Source organism: Carcharodon carcharias, chromosome 4, assembly GCF_017639515.1.
Source record: "Carcharodon carcharias isolate sCarCar2 chromosome 4, sCarCar2.pri, whole genome shotgun sequence".
NCBI lineage: Eukaryota > Metazoa > Chordata > Chondrichthyes > Lamniformes > Lamnidae > Carcharodon > Carcharodon carcharias.
This window is the reverse complement of record NC_054470.1, coordinates 52,297,014-52,318,872: the sequence shown is the minus strand read 5'-3', so window position 1 is coordinate 52,318,872 and position 21,859 is coordinate 52,297,014. Positions and strand designations below refer to the sequence as shown.

The 21,859-nt window shown below is 41.5% G+C and overlaps 1 protein-coding gene across 1 annotated transcript in view; it reads left to right on the top strand.

Moving 5' to 3' along the window:
* The window catches only part of rfx3 (regulatory factor X, 3 (influences HLA class II expression)), a 466,745-nt gene that overhangs the window by 7,567 nt on the left and 437,319 nt on the right, over positions 1-21,859 (top strand). The gene's annotated exons all lie outside the window — the stretch shown is intronic.

Sequence of the window (21,859 nt, the reverse complement as noted above, 5' to 3'; positions counted from 1 at the left end):
AGAGAGTGCTGGCCACCACTTGGATGGCCAGAGTTTAGTGCGCTGCATGGCTGCCTGAAACCACACCTACATCCACCCCACTCCACCTGACCAATTGGCGCCAGCTTTGCCCACTGGACAGCATGCTGTGCTCTCAGCTCAGGCGCAGGCATTCTCCTAACCCGCAATGCAAGGCTGCATTGTTAGCTTCAACCATGGCGGAGACTGTCCAAACTAGGATGATGACATTGCAAGGGGCTGTGAGTGCCTCCACCAATGACTGTTCCACAGCCAGCTTTTGCAAGGAAATTATACAACTTGCCCAGTCATCCAACTGTTCTGTGGTCCTCTAAAATACTCATTAGTTTGCAGTCTGTGCAGGAGGGGTGAAAAGCTCTGGAGCATTTGGTGGCACTTTCACACCTCTGCATTGCTTGAGTGGGCAGATAAGCTAGAGACCCAACTCCAAGAATGTCAATGTGGCTGCGTCTGAGCTGTCTCAGCTGTGGAGGAATGGTCGCTTTATACAAGGTTTCCCTAATGCATGGTCGCTTCCCACGTCCCCACCCCCCACATGTGATTTGCACTACCATCAGACTGGGCTGCCTTGCAGACACAGTGCAGCCCTTGCACCCCCCAACTTGCCCCATCCGCAGTGCAGACCTTGACCTGGCACCATGCTGTCAGCCAGCCAGGTAAAAGCGCCTGAATGTGCAGCGCCTCAACGTTTAAGTCCAACAGGTGACCCTCGTGAGCGCTGCGCAATGTTAGTATGCAGTCATCTCTGAGTTCTCCTCGAAGTTCAGCTCGCCTGGTGCACGCCTTTTAAATGCTGTTGTGAAACACATTGGTGTACCATCATGCTGATGTGCCCAGATGATTCAGCGTGGGGTGATGATGCTGGCAAGCAGGGTTTATCATGATATGCAGATGTATCAAAATGACGTTCCCAATGTCCGGCAGCAAGAAACATGGCCCACCATTGATGAGTGGGGCAGATGATGTCGTGAAACCGATTTTTGGCCTTTCCACCATATTGTCTGCTCATGCCCACCATGATACCTGACACCAACGGGGATGGAAAATTCCATCCATAGTCTTAAAGTTCAATAAGCCATGACTATGATTATTTCAGTATCAACAGAAGTTTATTGTGATTAGATTATGTGAAGCTAAGCTTATTATTGGATCCTGGATTATTAGACTTATTAGAGAAATGTGTAAAATCATTACACTGCAATAAATTCGTATTATTGCATCTGATTTGTTGTTTCATGTGCTTGTACTTAACTGAGGGATTGTACTATTGTGTATTAAATCAAAGGCCACTCCCTTATTCTCCTTCACCTATACACATATGTCTCCTGTTACTTCTTTTGTTTTAGGCTAATTTGGCACATTACCCCTTCCCTACACACCTCCCTCTGGCTGAAAAAAATTCTGGCTCCCCAGATGGGACCCTTCACCTCTGTATCAGAAACTCAATAACTGAGCAATCCCAAACCAATTCGTCAGATTCAGGATGTCCTTGACAACTTTGGGAGAAGTTCATGGTTTGCCACTGTGGACCTGGGAAAACCTATCACTGAGGATTTGCTGCAGAAGAAAGTCAAGCAACAACTGCCACCATCACCTCATGGGGCTTATGTGAATGGCACTGCAATCCCCTTGGATTAGCAAATGCAACCATAGTTTTTCAAAGAGACATGGGGTCATACCTTGGTGACTTGATAGGGAAAATTGTCATTGTTTATCTGGATGACATTCTAGTGTACAATAACTCCTTTGAGGCACATATCATGGATCTCAAGCAAGTACTGAGATGCTTTCAGGAATGTGGAATTAAGCTAAAGCCCAGCAAATGGTCTTTGTTCAAAAGTACTTGGGTGGGATCATCTCAAGCAAGGGCTATAAGATGGATCCTGCAGAGGTAGCTGCAGTTGGAGGCCTCCATCATAAACAACTGTGGGAGATATAATGAAGCTTCTTGCATATTAGGATACCACCATCAATATATCCCTTACTTCACAAGCATTGCTAAGCCCCTGTCTCAACTACTACAAAAGCCCACTACAAAAGAGAACACTGAAGAAGAACTCCCATCAATGTCAACAAAGAAATCTTGGGGAAAGGCAGTAAGAAAAAACAATGGTCAAGTCCCAACACGTCAGTGCATCAGTCGAATGGAGGACCCTCAGAAAGTCCTATGGATGTTGATGAACTATTTTATAACTCTTCGGTTATGGGTTTTCCAAACTATAATGCGTCTTTCAACCTGTACACAAATGCTTCAAACAAGGGCTTTGGTGCTGTTCTATACCAAGAGCAGAAGGGAAAGAGGCAAGTCATTGTCTACAGATGCTAAACACTCAGCCTATCAGAGAAGAACTACAACCTACACTCAGGAAAGCTAAGAATTTTTAGCTTTGAAGTGGGCAGTGACTGAAAAATCTAAAGACTACCTCTATCATGCACTCATCTTCACTGTATACACTGACAATAATCCGCTTACTTATAACCTCTCCACAGCAAAGCTTAATGCAATGGGTCAACAAAGGGTAGCTCAGCTGGCAGATTACAATGTTACCAACCGGTACCTCTCTGGTAAGAAGAACAGTGTGGCAGATGCTCTTCCTAGAAATCCTGTAGACTTTGGCAAATACCAGGAAGATTACACTATGGAAATGTCGCCACCTATGATCCGAACAATGGAAAGGGCAATACAAGTGCAATCCAATAGTACTGTAGGCTGGTTGAGTGCCCTGACTTCCCAATCATCAGATCTACCAGATGAAAGGGCAGCTCCCTTCACTCCCTCATAGCCACAGACCAAGATGGAGATAAGAGATGCCCATGAGCAAGACCCAACTATCGCCTTTATACTCAAGGCAAAACAGCAGAGTTCATCCATCAGTAGAAATGTGAGATGTGGGTTACATGGAAAGACTATCAATCTCCTTCATGAATTGAAGTGCTTACAAGTTGATGATAATGGCATCTTGCACAGGAAATCTGCAAATCATCTACAGCTAGTACTTCCAGCTGAGTGCCATAACTTGATCCTTCAACAACTGCATGATAAAATGGGACACCTTGGAGCCAACCATGTGACTAGTTTGGTTAGAGACCATTGTTACTGGCCACACATTTAACAACATATTGAACATTTTGCCACTCGATCTTGTACAACAGAAACCAAATAACTCTCCCAAAGCACCCTTCAACCCAATCATCACCACTGAGCCCATCAGACATAGTCTCTTTAGACTTTCTCCATCTTGAGAAGAATACAGGGGGATGAGAGTACATATTGGTGATCATGGATCATTACATGATACTTGTACAAGGTTGCCTGACTACCAATAAATCAGCCAAGGCAGCAGCTGACAACTTGTTCATCGACTCTATACTAAGGTTTGGATTTCCCAAGAAAATAAACCACGACTATGGACGAGAATTTGAGAATCAGTTGTTCCACCTGCTCTAACTGTACAGCAAAATCCAAAAATCCCACACATGCCGTACCACACAGCGGGTAATGGCAAAATAGAGGGTTTTAACAGCACACTGTTGGCGATGCATCATATTCTTCTCCTCACAAAAAGTCCAGATGGAAAGGTCGTGTCAACAAAGTTGTGCATGCATACAACTGCACGCAGCAGGCTGTTAACCAGTTACTCTCCATTTTATCTTCTTTGTGGTAGATAACCATGGCTACCAGTGGACGTGGCTTTTGGTCTTCGCAACGCCAAGGATGGGTCAGCCACAATGAATATGCACGTCATGTCCCTAAGACATGAAAGAGATCATAAACTGTTTAAATCAAACCTTACCTTTTTGCTTAATTAAAAAGTGGACTTTGCTGAACAAAAAGATTGCTGCTACAGGTCACAGGTTCACAATGATTCACAAGTTGGCTACAGTTTCTGGAAATTTCCAACAGCAGTTACAGGACAAAAGCTCAACTCTCATCCTTGTGGAATTTCACACTTCTCATTGTGAGGACACATTTTAATCAACGAAACTAGGCACCAGCAGATGATCTGTCTACCCAGCCTGGTCCTATAACAAAGGAAGAGTTGTCAAAACATGTTATACCTGCAGAGGCACTGAACATCACCATCTATCTCCTAAGGTAAATAATGGATTTTAACCAGAGGCATAGAAAGAGCTTGTTAGCCTGCAGCTGACTCATTAATGGGCCACATCACATGACATAAGCTTCTGGCCTTTGTAAAGTTTTAATACTACATTTCTAGACTCACAACTCAATCTGCTGTTTAACCTCCAGCCTGAAAACACTACTGTAGGACTCCAGGCTGACCAACAGCCAGCATCAAGTCTAAACCTCCTCAAAGCATGTTTCTCTGGAAGATTCCTGCAATCACCTGCTAAACAGACAAAGTCTCTGTATCCAAACCTCATCTCACTGCGTCACCATCAACTTTAAAGGAGTTCTGTAACTCCTGCTTCAGTTAGCTGAACACACCTGAACTGTAACCCCTCAGTGAAGGAACCCTCACTGGGCTCTGACTTTCTGGACTCTGGCAATCATATGAATTGATATCTATATCTGTGGTTCTCGCTCTTTTAAGCTTTTCATAGTTGTAAAAACTCTTCTTTCTTATCGTGTGCTTATGTGCATTTGTATGTAGTTACAACCATCTGCCAGGTTTGAATTTATGAATAATCGATCCTTCCAATTTAACTCAAGAGTGTTTGCTGCAAACCACTTTAAAAATTCACCTCATAAACCAGGAGTTTTGGGAAACACACCACAGCTTAAGTCAAAAATTAAAATACCTCTGCTTACAGACAGATGGTGAGAAAATAAAGGAGTTCAGGTTTGCCTCTTTCCTCTGTTTGGAACACTCACAAATGGAGGGAGCAGATGCATCAGACATATGAGATAGCGTCTGACAATGTAGCTAAATCATCTGCAAGAGGCAAAAAGCAGCATGATAAGAAGGCTCCATGTGCTCCACTTAGTACAGGAGATTGAGTGCTAGTCAAAACATCATTCCTCCTGGGGTACCCGGCAATTTGCAGTCATACTCACAGCATGCAATTCATCAGGTAATCTCATAAAAGGCTGGCACATGACGTAAACATAGGCAAGGGACTGGTTTAAAGTTTGACACAGACATACACTACTTCTATGTGATTTTTATTGATGACAGCTACATACCACCTGCAAGAAAGACACCAGCTCAATGATTAACCAAATGCAAAGAACTAGACAGAAAATCTACCCTTATGATCAATTATGACTCCGTTGATGAGCAGTTGGAAAGAGAGTAATATCTGGGACAGCAAATGACAGAGGAAATTGAACACTCAAGCCCAGACGACATCACCAAGCCTTGTCCGCAGGTGAAGTGGGTCAAATTGAAGCTGGTATGCAGGGGATACCTGACAAAGCAACACTGGTGCAAAACAATAGTGACATGTCTGACCTCATTGGAGGTGGCAATGATCAACAATGCAGGCAAACCCAAATAGGAATCAAGACCACTTTCCCAATGGAAGGGGCAACCATTTCACAGAAGGCTGGAGGAACTCATCAATGTTAAAGAGACATCCTCAGACATTCACATGCCATGATTTAGGTCAGCCAACTTGGGAGTTTGGGAAGACAGACATAAACTCCGTTCTTACTCCTTCCTATCTGTATGTTGGTATGAATCTGTCTACACACAGTCCACCGCATCTTCATCCCTTTCTGCCTACACCCCAGTCTCCGTTCAAGCCACCTATCAAGCCACCAGTGCCCACACCACCTATCCAGCTGGAAACTCATTACCTGCCTGCAACCCAACAGATGTAACATCCAGCAGTCAACATTTTGTAGAGTCACAACTACTCCATCAGCTAGTCCAGTTGTGAACAACAGCAAAGAGGGCAACGTTCAAGGAAAATCATCTACATGTACAAGCAGTTTTGTTTCATATGGGAGCTTGTCAACAGGAACTCAAAATATGTACCCGAAGAATCCTTATGGCTGACTGCTGATCTAGCAGGAACCCCATATATTGCTTGAACGTTGCTCTTTTAAAAAAAAAACAAAATGCATACATAGTGAAGAAAATTGTTGTGGAGAATCATGTTATCATCACCCACGCAGCTCAAGTTCGTAAGATGATCTGGAGACACAGGATACCAATTTTTTTGTAAAATGCACGTAGCCCTAGAAAGTATATTCACCATGCTCAGAAGCATATGGAGAAAGTTTGCTTCATTATAAATGTAGGCTACTGCCTATCAATTGGTATTATTGATATTCTCTTAGTATGATTTCTCTATAGGTAGACTTATTGTCGAACAGGGATTATAGTTCCCTTGTGGGAAAAAGGACATTTGATCAATTTTGAAGAGGTTGTGGAAATTGAAAGAGGTTGTAGGGGTACCATTTATAGTTGCTTCTCAAAACTGAAGCTGTTCTTGATTGTATCATGTACATGTATGCAATGAAAGAAGTACAGATAATGCTGAAGGTTAATGTCAAATGCATTAATATTTGTAACGCCTAACCAGTTGTTACTGGGTACTTTGCAATAAGTTACATTAATTGTATCCTGATATAATACCTCCTGTGATAATCATTGCTAGACCTCCTTGAGAAAGGCTTAAATGGATAAATGTCAGAGACGACATTTCTTTAGGCTCTGGTATAGAGGCGAAGGATCCCATCTTTCTTCCAGACACATGTGAATGGGGATGAATAGAATGGTTCAGGCTTAGTAATCTAGCTCAATTTATCAAGTCTTGAAGGTAAGCTCTGACCCCCCTCTGTACAGTGGCGGCGAGATATTCATGTACGTCTTCTGCACAGGCTGATCATCTTTGAGGCGAATATGCATCTGAAAATCATTGATGCATCCTAGATCATTCTCATCTCTTGCAAATGCTACTGTCTCTTCTCTCAGTAAACAGGTGGCAGCCTGATGTTGGTCTTCTGTTTAAGAACTAACCCAACTTGCTGCCCTGTCCTCCTGTACTGGTTTTAGAGAGGCAGTGTTATAAATCATCTTATCTAGCGCTGTTGGGCGCTGAAAAGCTTTAACTGCACCAAGCATTTGTAGGGAGCCTATTGAGGTTTGTATCTTAAGAACCAGAACACAATTAGCTGTGTTGGACTCAAGGACAGGGAGGTATGCAGAGGGACCTTCCCTTTGCTGAAATCGCACAATTTAAGGGTCAGCTTTAAGATCTTCAGCTAACTGCATAGGCACAGTTGGCTCGAACATGGTTTTGAGGTCTTGATTTGAGAGGGATGAGCGAACTCTACAGGACGCAGCAACAGCACTGCATTTTGGAATGGTGATATCTTTCCTCCCAACTGATGCGTATCTAAGATCCATAGAAAGCTCTTGTTGGATGAAGGCATTCGCTACTTTGTTTCTCATCTCAAAAAATGCTGCTTGGACTACTTGAACTGGTCGTAACTCACTGGAATCTCTCCTTACCACCTTTTCTATTACATGTAGCAGATAATGGGGTTGGCTTTGAGGATTTGGATCACAAGAATTGGGACAGAAGAACAATACAATTAGGAACAGGAGTAGGCCATTCAGCCCCTCGAGCTTGATCCGCCATTCAAAAAAGTCATGGCTGACCTGATTGTGATCTAACTCCACTTTCCTGTCTGCCCTGATAACCCTTGACTCTAATATCAATCAAAAATCTACCTACCTCAGCCTTGAATATATTCACCAACCTCTGGGGAAGAGAATTCCACAGACTAACAACCCTCAGGGAAAATATTTCTTTTCATCTCAGTTTTAGTTGGGAGACCACTTTTTTTTAAACTAAGTCACCTAATTCTATACTCCCCAAATGGGACAGTGATCTTGATATTTGGGTTCAATGGCAGCTGGAAGACAACTTCAATCCATCTGTCAAAAAGGATATTTAACCCATTTGCTGCAGAAAGGTTGAGATTGCTTGGTCCCATGAGTTCCTTCAATGGTCTCCAGGGACATTCACTAAGTGCATTTCTTTCCATGCTCTCAGTTTAATGGAGACTTGGGCTCCTGTATCCCATAGTGCTCTTGCCTTCATTTCCCCAATGGTACAGCTTGTCAGAGATCTCTGCCCAGCTATCTGGAGATGCTTGCCTGCTTTGTTGGAGAGATGCTACAAATTAGAGATTTGTTAGCAAAGCAGTCATAGATACTGCCTGTCCTGTTGCAACAAACCCACCCCATTTCCTGTAGGATGACTTAAACTTTTTTGGTCAGCACCCCCTAGCATAATGCTCAACTGAGATGCACACAAAGCAGTGGTTGCTATTACCATTATTTCAATGCTGGCAGCCAGGACATCGTCTTCACCATATAGTAGTTGCTGGTCTCTGAGATTGATGATTGTGGTTATCCTTTCCTGGGATAAGCACCTCCAGTAAGTCTGTGCCTTTTCATAATGGCAGGCATGTCATACCTGCTTTCAACTCCATAATCTAAGACATCAGTGTGTCCTCACAAGGTTTCCTTTATTCTTGATATTTTTGTTTCTCCTGGCTATGATTCATTTCTTGGATCTCATGGATCATAGCACTGTTTGCTCTTTCCAGCTTCTCATGTCGCTCTGCCTTGTGACTAGCTGCAGCATTCAGTTTCTCAACCAGTACTTCATTGATTGTTCTGGGATATCCTAAATAGGGGCTAAGGTCATTTTTAACTAGTTCATTCTTTAGTTGTGTCAAGAGAGCAGGCAGAAACATGCTTTGTATGAGAGTAGGGTCGTATTTAAGCCCAGTCTCATGACTGGTAAAAGTGACCTACTGTTGCACTTTTCCCCTTGAAGTGGGACCTCAACATGCAAAGTAGAGTCAGTCCAACTCGACCTTCAATGTAGCTTCTGAGAGAAGAACTGGGGACTATGGCACATAGCAATGCCTCTAGGATTTCTTGGTCAAAGTGAACCTCATTGATGCCGCTTTCATAAGAACATAAGAAATAGGAACAGGAGTAGATCCTTCAGCCCCTCGAGCCTACTCTGCCATTCAATAAGATCATGGCTGATCTTCTGGTGTTTTGATTTCCACATTCCCATCTAACCCCTATAACCTTTGATTCCCTTGCCAAACAAGAATCTCTCTTTAAATTTTCAATGACCCCCACTCCATCTTCTTCTAACTCAAAGAATTACAAAGTTGCACAATCCTCTGAGAGGAAAAAAATTCTCCTCATCTCTGTCCTAAAAAGACGACCTCTAATTTTAAAACAGTAACCCTTAGTTCTGGACTCACCCACAAGAGAAAACATCTTTTCGATTGTCAAGGCCGTTCAGGATCTTGCATACTTCAATCAAATCACCCCTCACTCTTCTAAACTCCAGTGGAAACAAGCCCAGCCTGGTCTAACCTTTCCTCATAAGGCAGCCCTCTCATTTCAGCTATCAATCTGGTAAACCTCCTTTGAACTGCCTCCAATGCATTTACATCCTTCCTTAAATAAGGAGACCAAAACTGCACGCAGTATTCAGGGTGCAATCTCACCAATGACCCGTATAAGTGAAGCATAACATCCTTACTTTTATGTTCAATCCCTCTTGTAATAAAAATTAGCATTCCATTAGCCTTCTTAATTACTTGCTGTACCTGCATGCTAACGTTTTGTGACTCATGTACTAGAACACCTAGATCCCTCTGCACCTCAGAATTATGCAGCAGTTCTCCATTTAAGTAGTACTCTGCTTTTTTGCTCTTCCTGCCAAAGTGAACAACTTCACATTTTCCCATATTAAACTCCATTTGCCAGATCTTTGCCCACTCACTCAATTTATCTATATCCATCTGCAACCTCATGTCCTCTTCACAACATACTTTCCTACTTATCTTTGTGTCATCTGCAAATTTAGCTAGAATGTCTTTATTCCCCTCATCTAAGTCATTGATGTAAACTGTAAAAAGTTGAGGCCCCAGTACAGACCACTGTGGGACTCCACTCATCACATCCTGCTAATCAGAAAAAAGACCTGTTTATGCATACTCTCTGCTTTCTGCCAGCCAGTGGTGGACAAGGCTGGTGAATGTCAGCCTGTTTCTCTGTCCAGGTTCCCCATCAGTCCTAAGATCTTGGGGTCCCATCAAGAGATTTGGAATAAGTTTGCTTGGGCTAGAGCTGGTTGGGGAGGAATAAGTGAAGGATTCCCTTCCACTTTTCCAGGTGGTTGCTTCTCAATTTCAAGTTCACCCAACAAATCCATCAGTTTCTTGAAAACCAGAAGCCCCTGATCTTCCCTTTTCTCCATCTCTTCTCCATTAAGATGCTGTATGATCCTTCTTACCAACACCTGTCCCTAAGCATTTTCCTCATCGGGGAACTCAAGGTGCTGACATACTCAAAGCAATTCCTTTGGATCCTCATGACTTTAGAGTAATGACTTTTGGTAGATCTCTAATAGTGAATTGGCAATGGCATGGAGGGTTGTCTGATCCCCTGGTTTCCAATGTCCAGTCTGATTTGAGGGGGTCCCTTTGTACTCTGCCGCTGACCCCACTCACCCACAGCCTTATCACCTTAGAACCTAAGAACCTACCACTCTCTACCACTACCATTTTATTACACCCACACTGGAGGGGAGTTGGTGATGTGTCACATTTACCTAAAAACAAAAGAAAAAACAGGAGACACACATGATATGTAAATACAAACACATTAAACAACTAATCAGGTACAATAATACAAACTCATTGCAGTGTTATGATTTTCCTTGTCTCTTTCCTTGTCTAATAACCCAAGCTCCAATGGTAAATTCACAGAAGGATATAGCATGGACTTTAACAGATTGTATAAAAGATTAAAAACATTAAATTTGGGTTACCTGGATCAGTATTCATATTTAAATTGCTGGATTGTGCTTAGCTGTCTCATATGTGTAGGCTCCTGTCTCTAATTGATGTTCGGTTCTGATAGATGGAGACCCTGTTGGACAGAGATCTGCTGCCTTGAAAAAATTCCTGGGAAACAGTCATTTCCTTCAACCTTTGTAAAAATAATGGGACATTTGGTGGTGACACAAAGAATAGAGGGCTCAATGATTGCCAAATTTTGGAATGGTCCAGATATGGATGCAGGCTCTAATACAATGGAAGGATTAAAAATAGGCAGAATACAGATGAAAGCACCCTTAGCAGATTTGGCTGTTACAGCTAAAGACAGAATTGGAACAGTAACAATGGGCAAATGAATGCTAAGAATTCCTAAGGAACAATTAATATGTGGTTTAAGTGTGCGATGAACTGTCCAAACTGCCCTGCAGAGAGGCAGGGTCCTCAAAATGACATGACAAAGAGAATTCTGAGGAAATGGAAAAAATAATGATGAATTCAAACAAATTATAATGATCACAAACTTTTAGTCTTTGGCGAATGTTAGTTGCTTAGTTGTTAGTTGTTTAACTGTGCTGTGCTAGATAGTTCTTGCACTTTGACAGATTGTGAAACAGATTGGCTGAAATTTTATCTTGATTCAGTCCATAGTGAGGATCAACACAAGATTAAGGAATACCGTTTGCTTTAGCATTGATGATGACAACACATTGAGGTCACTAAGGAGAGTGTAATTTCACATAAAATAGCTGGAGTAATACACTTTATGAGAACGAATGCAGTCTCTAATGAGATACCACTGCTGTTGAGGAAAACCTCTATGAAAAAAAAAAGAAATAGGAGCATGAGTAGGCCATTCGGTCCTTTAAGCCTGATCCACCATTTAATAAGATCATGGCTGATCTGATCATGGCCTCACCTCCACTTACCTGGCTGCCCCCATAACCTTTGTTTTCCTTGTAGATCCAAAATCTGTGTAACTCAGCCTTGAATATATTAATGATCCAGCTCCACTTCTCTCTGGGGTAGAGAATTCCAAAGATTAACGGCCCCCTGTGAGGAGAAATTCCTGCTCATCTCTGGGTTAAATGAGAGACCCCTTATTCAGAAACTGGCCCTTAGTAAAGACACAAATTAAACTTAACATGGAACATGATGCGGCAATTATTTTTGGAAAGTCAGTGGGTCTGCAGTATACCCAGTCAAGATGTTATTGTATCACTTTAATAAAACATAGTCAAGGTCAGATTTGAAAAATGGTGCATGTCACCTTCCAGGATTGTTCCACAACCTTCTACCCTCCCCTTGTCATTGACCAAATTCCCCATCACTCTTGACCCACCCAATATCACAATTCCTCTCCCCTCTGTTACCCTTGAACCCTCCCCCATTACCCTGGACCCTATTATGATTCACGTCCAGATGCCTTCCCTCCCCTCAGAGTCAACACCCATTATCACCCCCATTCCCACCCTGACCATGCCCCCTCCTGTTATCCGGACTACCTGCCACCTACCTCTCAGTGACAATCCCAATGACACTTACACCTACTAAACTCTCACCCTAGACCTGCCACCCTACCGCATCCCATTCCCACTTCTAACTGTGAATGTTCCCTCCTAACAACAGTACCCTGAGTTCACCTCACAGGACCACACCGTCAATACCACTGACCCCATCCTCTAAGACACTCTCTTCTCCCACCTTCCCGGGCCCTTTCCCTTTCTTCCCTGGACATTGTCCCTCATCCCCCTTTCCCCACCTAGTCTGCATCCCGTGTCCAGCCTTGGTGCAGCTTTAGCTACCAGCACATGATATGAGTGAAGTTAAGTGAAGTCCCCATGAAAGTGTTCTCGAAGTCATGGAAGAAGTGAAGCTCACCAAGTGCACAATACTTTTTTACAGTCGTGGAACTGAACGTTCTAATTACCCACTGGTGGGGAACTTAATTTGGAGAGGGAACTTGCTTCTGGTAAACTGGCCTTTTAATGAGCATTCATAACATGCAAATGCATGCAAATAGGCTTCCTAACATTGTCCGGATGTCAAGAACAACTTCAAAAGATTTACTGAAACTGCACTGAACTTGATATTTGCATTTCTATAAAGCTACCTCTCAAGCAGAGTCAGAAAGTCTAATAGGACAATAGTTACATGGAAAGGTGTTCTTCCTATCTTATCAAGTTGGACAATAAATATTCAGGAGTTAATAGCTGGGACATTACAGAATCTAACCATCTCGGCCAAGAAACAAAAGTCGCAGTCTGTCCAGATACCAGCAAAGCAAATACCTTGTGAAATCATTACAGGGAGAGAGGTCATGTGACTGGAATAACCAATTATGAAATCTCTTTTAATACAGCATGCAAGCTGCTAAAACAGGATCCTGAAAAAGCTGCCAATGAAGCCGTAAAAAACTCTCTTCTCTTCTCTCCCAAGTCAAGACCCTATCTCTATTCCAGTTTAAAATCCAGCTTAGAGGTAGAGAACTTTTCATCAAAAAGAACATTAGGTTCAAAAATCATTGACTTTTGGAAAAGTTGGATTACATTTTTTTTTAAATTGTATCCAGCAATTGTAGTTTTACATGTGCTTCAACTCCTGAAATCTCAAGGTTACCATGGAGTAAAATCTGCCACACCCAAGGACTTATAAACAGTGAACTCTCATTTTCTTTTGCCTTTCATCATTGAACTTTAATTTGGCTAAGAAAGTAAATACCTACTGTACAGCTTGTAATTCTGAATGCTTGTATGTGTGTTGCAAAGACTGAGACATGTGGGATTACCCTTTTAAATATCTTTTATATCTCTACCTGGGTGGGTTTTTAACTCAATAAAAACTAACCGCTTTTTGTTTTAAACTCAAGAAATCCTGCAGACTAGTTTCTCTGCAATCAGCCTGTAAATGGTTAAGCACAGGCACTGAGTAAATACCTTCATCCTTACAAATTCATAAAAAACCATGTAATAGTTCAATTTGGAGTGGTAGGACATGGGAGTCATTTTTACCCCTCCTCATGTGGCCATAACAGAAATTTGGATGCTAACATTTAGAATTTAAGGTCAATTGGAAGTAGGAAATAAATTAATCCCTAAGCATAAATTTTAAAAGTCTTGTGTACAGTGCTATAGTGCAAACAGAAATGTCTACATTTGATGTCAATTCCTTCATAGATCTGCTGGAAATTACATTTGAGGATTTAAAGGTTCTGTTTGTTGAGGAGTTAAAAAGTGTAGTGAAGGAGTTGGAGTTAGAGTTATGCCCAAAAGCCAGAAAATACAAAATGTTAACACTAGTGGTCATGTAACTGGAATGACCAGAGGGTTACATCGTAAACCTGAAAAAAGTGAAAAGAAAAAAATAGCTTTAGTGGAAGTACAGCTAGCACAGAAATGAATGGAGCTAGAACTCCAAGCATTGAAAAGAGAGGAAAGAGAAAAGAAAAGAGAGAGAAGAAAGGGTGATAGAGGAATCTTTCAAAAGAAAACAGCAAGAAAGGGAGATAAGACTTTGTGAACAGTGTAGGGAGGTAGAGGCAGCCAGGGAAGGTTGGAGGAAAATACTCCCAAAAAGTCATGAACAGTTCAGAGAAGCTGAAAAGCCTGGAGAAAGCCAGCAGGAATCTGCCGAAGTGCAGGGAACTGGGAGAGTTTCAGAAGCCCTACAAGTAGTGATAGAACCCATGAGGATTTGCCAAAAAGGCCGAAGCCAGACCAGTCGAAGTAAAACGGGTCAGGATAGAATCTGTGAGAGTTATGGCAGCTAAGGAACAACCATTTGAAGTTAAAACGGCTGAAGCCAGGCAAACAGAAGTTAAAGAGGTCCATTGAAGACCTGCAAAGATTAAAAAGGATGAAGGAAGAGAGCCAGTGACCTGTTTAGCTGACATCTTCGTGGCAGATTTAAATGGGGACCAGGAAAGTTCCCAAATAGACCAAGAAAGAGTGAGGGTGATGCACCATTCAGTTGAATAGCCATAGGGGACAAAAGCAGGAGCTGAACATCCACTTGAGGGCGGTAGTGCTCCAGGGGACATGGGACAGATTAGGGGGAGGCCCATTCCCAAGATAAAGGAGGAAAGGAAGGGAATAGGCTCCAAACCAAACCATACTTGTGGACACCACAAGTGAAATAGTTGTGCATGTAGGGTTAGCCACTGGTAAGCGAAATGAACAAGACCAATTTTTAAACCTTAACCAGGCCAGTAGGGTTGATGGAAAATTCACTAAAAATGAAGTGCCAAACACTAGTCCAGAATTCCTGCAGGAGGCAAAAATTAAATTACAGCCCATAAATTACAACCTCTTAGAAATCGGCTTTGTAAAGGTGCCTCAGTTTGAGCTAATAAATTCAGAGGTTACAGAGGTGGACGGGAAGCGGTTGAAGCTGATCAGAGTAGGCTGGGCTAGAAATCAGGAAAATTTGCATAATAGCCTCTGTGCTAAACATCTTAAAGGCAAAGCCAATGGGAGGTACAGAATACCCCTACCCTTACAGGTAACCAAGAGCAACTTGACTACTACCAGAAAGCTGGGAGCTAACAACCATGTAAAAGTACCAAACACCTCAGATGATACTTAATCTGGAGTTACGGCAAGGAAAAGGCACATGGTTTCTGACAAAATATCTGTCATACCAAAAGAATAAAGCAAATTCAGAACATTGATACAAGCCTAATCTTTTCAAATAAAACCAGGTTCTGTTTGTAACCAACACCCTGGAAGGCAAAGCAATGTAACAGCCTGTTATCCAGCTTCTAACTCAGTTTAGGGTCATCTGGGTATCAAAACCACAATGGAGCAGAATGGATGCAATTAGATTAAAAGTGTGAATGGGTGTGCATGTGTTATTTTTAATTCTCCTAATATTTGGCAAGCTGTAATGAAACATACATTGAAATTCACAATTCATTCCTCTTGAGTGGAGATGTCAAGAGGATGTGACTTTTGCATGAATGATATTAATCTCTAATTTCACCATCTGATCAAACACAAATTAAACTTGTAGAAAGGACTTTTTAAAAGCAAGAAGAGACATTGATTTAAGATGGCTGCCACAAGTCACCTGATGTCTGGTATTGCAAGTTGACCAGTTTCTGGAAAATTCCAATGTGAATTACAATTCAGACATGCTGTGACATCCCCATGGAATTTCACACCCACTGAGGTCAAGAACTACTTCAAAGGATTTACTGAAGCTGCATTGGAACTCATATTTGCATTTCTATAAGGGTACCTCTCAATCAGAGACAGAAAGTCTACTAGGACAATAGCTGCTTGGAAATGTGTTCTTTCTATCTCATCAAGTTCTACAATAGGTATTAAGGAGTTAATAACGGGGACATTACTGAATCTAATCACCTCAGTCAAGAAACAAAATTCACATTCTGTCCCGGTATCAGCTAAGTCAATACCTTGTGAAATCATTATGGGGAGAGAGGTCGTGTGACTAGAGTGGCCATTTATGAAATTTCTTTTAATACAGCATGCAAAGATGTTAAAACTGGAGTCTGGAAAAGCTGCCATTAAAGCAATAACAAATGCCCATCTCTTCTCTCCAAAGTCAAGACCCTATCTCTAGTCCAGTTTAAAAACCAGCACAGAGATAGAGAAGTTTTCATCAGAAGGAACCTCAGGTTCAAAAATCATTGACTTCTGGAAAATACAGGTTATGTTCTTTTTAAAAATTGTCTCCAGCAATTGCAGTTTTACACAGGCTTCAACTGCTGAAATCTTTAGATCACCATGGAGAAAAATCTTCCACAGCTCATAAACAGTGAATTCTCTTTTTTTTTACCTTACGGCATTGAACTTTAATTTGGATAAGAAAGTAACTACCTACTGTATAGCTTGTAATTCTGCACGCTTGAGTGTGTGCACAGGTGTGTTGTGAAGCTTGAGACATATGGGATTACCCTTTTAAATATTTTTCATATCTCTACTTACATGGGTTTTTAATTCAATGAAAACGAACTCTTTTTGTTTTAAACTCAAGAAAGCCTGCCAGGCTAGTTTCTTTGCAATCAGCATGTAATGACATTACAAAGCACAGACACTGAGGCCGGGATTTTCCAGCCCTGTTGCAGGTGGGACCCACCGCGGGCGAGGCGGCTCCCCAGCCAGATGTCCATTGAATTACGACAGGACCAGAAGATACCAGCGGCGGGCAGGTGTGGAAAATCCCGTCCTAAGTAAATAGCTTCCTCCATACAAATTCACAAAAAAACCCTCTTATGGTCAGATTTGGAGTGGTAGGACAGTGGAGTCATTTTTTATCCCTCTTCACATGGCTGTAACAGGTGGAAAGACTCATAGAAAGTGGTCTATCACCAGCAACTTCATGATCCTTGCAGAGGAGTTGCAGTCAGGCTGAAGCCACCTCTTGGTCATATCTTTGCAGTCAAACATTTGAAAGCAGGGTGCTTTGCGCCCTTGGTAGGGCCAGGCAGTTGACTCATGAGTCCACACATTTAAGTTGAGGCCAGCCTGGCGAGGATCTCCACATTCAACTCTGAATCATTAGCCACCCTTTGTGCCTTCAGCTTAAAGTAGACCTTCTGAGCATCAGCCATGAAGAAGTAAGTCACAATGCCAACCCATTCATCTTGTCGCTATCTGTACTGCTCAGCACATCTTTTGAAGGCTAAGAGAAATGCCTCCACAACTTCAGTCATTTTCTTTAGTATGAGATTTGCTTGGAGAGGTTGGATGGGGCATTCTTGGCCCTGTTGCTGTTTCAATTCAGTGATCTCTATAGGACTCTGAGCCACATGGTTCATTAGTAGTTAGGTGGTGTCCTGCTGTGCCTCAAGGATCTGAGTGGTATCCTTGGCAGATGGCAACCGCAGAATGACTCAAGTCTAATACTATCTGGGCCAGAAATATCTAACATAGGATTGAGGTCTAACCACTAAGATGTGAGAGATCAAATAAAGCAAACAGACTGATGAGGCCATTCTAGAACACTAGATGATGTCTACTTGAAAACCTTTAAAGCTATCATACTGACTGGATATGCTGGATAAACACATGTTTAAAATCAACAACCTAAGACTAAACAAATTTGACCTTACATAGATTAACAAACATATTCTAGAGAAAGAAAGTGGAAGAATAACTTTTACAAATCCTTCAGAGAGAAAGGGGAAGGAATTCATCACAAAAATGCAAAAAGGTGATTGGAGGGGCAAAGAGAGGCCTGGAAGCAACAGAAGCTGAACATAATAGTAAAAATAAAATTCAGTTTTACAATTATTGAAGAGCTGAATACCAGGAAAAGGGCTCAAGACAGAGAATGTGCTCAAGGTGGTAATAATTTTGAATGATTAGTTCCTCCAAGTATTTACAATAGAAGGTATGAGCAACGTACTATATCTGAACAAAAGTAACTTAGGCAAAACTGATGACTGCAATATAAAAGAGATTAAATCATAAAGAGGCTCACGTGGCTCAAAACCAATAAATCTCTGTAACCGAAGCTGTATATCCTGAGCCAGTGGAAAGTCCGACAAAGTGTTGCACCTAGACTCACAAAAGGGATTTTATGGTGAGTTAGGCTATATCTCAAGAATGGATAAGAAGTGGATAAGAATGAATAAAAAAAGTAGAAAGCAAGTATTAATAGAGGAATTAGATGGACAGCCCCTGAACTTAATGTTGGAATCACTAATTTACATAAATGAACTGTAATCTGAACTCAATACAATGTAGTTAGATTTGTAGATAATGGAAAGGGTATTGGAATTGGAATAAAATAGCATGAGTTGGGTAAATCGTACAAACGGATCAAACAATAGTAGGTGGAGATTAATTAGACCAAGTGTATAGTATGCAAATAGGAAGGCAAATAGGGCACAAACATATGTTTGAACTAATTGAAGGGGACATCAGATTCTTATTAGACTCAATGCTATAAATGTCCAACCAATAAGGAACAGTGACCAATAGCCAATAGGAAGTTGAATACAATTTACAGGAAATTGTAATAAATGTTATAGTGCTTTGCTCAGTCTGCACCTTGAATGCTTTAATCAGTTTAATTGTGAAGGCACAGGGGAGGTATTCAAGCATGGAGACACTGAAGAGAAGTGCCAAAAGGCTGACTCCTGGAGTCAATATTTTGAATTCTGAGATAAGACTAAAGGAATCTGCACTTCTTAGCTCAGTAAAGATGTGCCTGAGAGGTGATCTTACAGAGATATATAGCACATATAAGAGAATGGAACAATGACTCCTGGAATTTCAATTTAATTTGAATTGTGACAGTAGACCAGGGTACATGAATTTAAAGAAGTAAAAGGGGAATTTAGGACTGATATCATGAAATTCTTATTCACACAAAATGTGATTATTATATGGAATAATACTACATTGTCATGGAGTCAAAAACCCTGTAGTTGTTTAAGAAACTGGAGTTTAGAAGAGAAATAGGTGACTTGATTGAAACATATAAGATGCTGAGGGATTATGACAGGGTGGAAGTGAAGAGGATGTTGTTTCTTGTGGGAGAATCTAATACTAGGGGTCACCATTTAAAAATAAGGGGTCGGCCATTTAAGGCGGATACGAGGAGAAATTTGTTCTGTCAGAGGGGCGTGAGTCTTTGGAATTCTCTTCCTCAAGAGGTGGTAGAAGCAGTGTCTTTGAATATTTTTAAGGCAGAGTTAGATAGATTCTTGATTAGCAAGTAGGTGAAAGGTTATTTGGGGTATCCAGGACTATGGAGTTGAGGTTATAATCAGATCAGCCATGATCTTATTGAATGGTGGAGTAGGCTCAAGTGGCTGAGTGGCCTACTCCTGCTCCTAATTCATATGTTCGTATGTAATCAGATGTGACATTGAGGGATTTTAATTATTTTCTCATGGATGAATTAAAATGGGCCAAATAACTTTCTTCATCCATTATTATCCTGTGATATTAGCCCTGGAGAAAGTGTAATTCAGTTACCAGAATGAAGCAACTGAATTATATGATGAGGTTAGAACAAACAAACTGTGAAGAGAGTAGAGGAATTTTCAGAAGTGTTCGAAGTGATAAAGGGAATAGTTAAGATAAAATGTGAAAGGATTATTTCCATTTGTACGTTAAGCGAAGGCAAGAGGCCATGATCTTGAGAAAAGGACAAGATAGAGAAAGGCAGGGCTTAGAAAAAATGTTTTTGTGTAAAAAATGATCAAACTGTGGACTTTTTTTTGCCAAACTGGCAATACTGCATTGATTACAATACTGTATAAGGAGAAAACAGAAGCAGGATAACTTTGGGAAGAAAAGAAATACAACAGCTCTCCCTACTTTTCACTGGGTTATATTGGTTGTCCTATTATCAGCCATTTTTGGCTTTTCTCTATTAGAATCCAACATAGTACTAATTGGAGATTAGTTATTCTGTTTAGGGCTCTGTTGATTAGAAACTGGAATGAGATTGCCTAGATAAAATTGTTCCTCAGGACTTTTAACAACTGGTAAAGAGTAGATTTTTCATTTTAGTGGCCTGAAGCAAATTTGAACTTGGGCGCAACTGGAAATAGGACAACCAATTGGCACTCCACCCTAGCATAATGCTGGTTCAACTGCTGCTTCCTCTTGTTTGTTGCTGAAATGCTTGCCCCCCCTCTTCCATCAGGTTTCTGCTTTGCTGCTCCATCCTACGTTATTCTGGATCTACCTGTACTTTAAATAAGGTCAGTTTAATAGGTCCATCATAAGGTCAGAAATGGGGATGTTTCCACAGTGTTCAATGCTGTTCGTGACCAGCTGAATTACTCTCACAGAAAGCAGGCATGACACAATAGGCCAAATGGCCTCCCCCATTCATTGATTTCTCAGAATCTGAAGCAGCCCATGCCCACGAGCAGCAAGGCCTGAGCAACATTCAGGCTTGGGCTGATAAGTGACATGTATCATTTGTGTCACACAGTGCAAGCAATGACCGTTTCCAACAAAAAAGAATCTAACCATCTCTCCTTGACATTCAGTGACATTACCATTGCTGAATTCACCACAATCAATATCCTAGACGCTAACCAGAAACTGAACTGAACCGGCCATACTGTGGCTACAAGAACAGGCTAGAGGCTGGGAATACTGCAGTGAGTAATTCCTTCTAACTCCCCAAAGCCTGTCCTCCATCTACAAAGCACAAGTCAGGAGTATGATGGAAAACTGAGCACTTGCCTGGATGTGTGCAGCTCCAACAATGCTCTAGAAGCTCAACACCTCCAGGACAAAGCAATCAGAATGATCGGCATCTATACACAATCTTAAATATCCACTCTCTCCACCTGCACAGTGGCAGCAATTATACCATTTAAAAGATATACTGTGACAACTCTCCAAGCCTCTATTAACACATTCCAAACCCTCAAAATCTGAAGGACAAGGTTAACAGACACATGGGAATACCAACACCTGTGAGTGTTCCTACCCTGGAACTATATCGCTGTTCCTTCACTGTCGCTGGGTTAAAAACTTGGAACTCCTTTCGTATCAGCACTGTGGGTGTACACCACATGGACTGCAGTGGTTCAAGAATGTGACTCACCACTACCTTCTCAAGGGCAATTAGGGATAGGCAATAAATGCTGGTCTTGCCACTGATGCTCACATCCCTTGAACAAATAAAAAAAAGTCAGAAGTAGCGATTTCAACTTAGGATATTACATCTCTCGTGTGCCATTGGTTCTTAAGCTGTTTAGTTCTGTCATCCTTCCTCCATTAGTGCCTACCTAAATGCATTTGGTTCTGTTTAAAAGTAGGTGATCAAAATTTGCCAAGTGTTTCTGATAACTGGACAAACTGTTTCAACTGGTTGCAGGATAAATAACCAGGGCATACATTTTTAAGATAATTGACAAAAGACCCAAAGGGGAAATGAGAAATTTTATTCAGTGATCCCAAACGCATTGCTTGAATGGGTGCTGGAAGCAGATTCAGTAGTAACTTTCAAAAGGGAATTGGATATATACTAGAAAAGGAAGATTTTACAGGGCTATGGGGTAAGAGCGGAGGGGTGGGACTAATTAGAAAGCTCTTTAAAACAGCC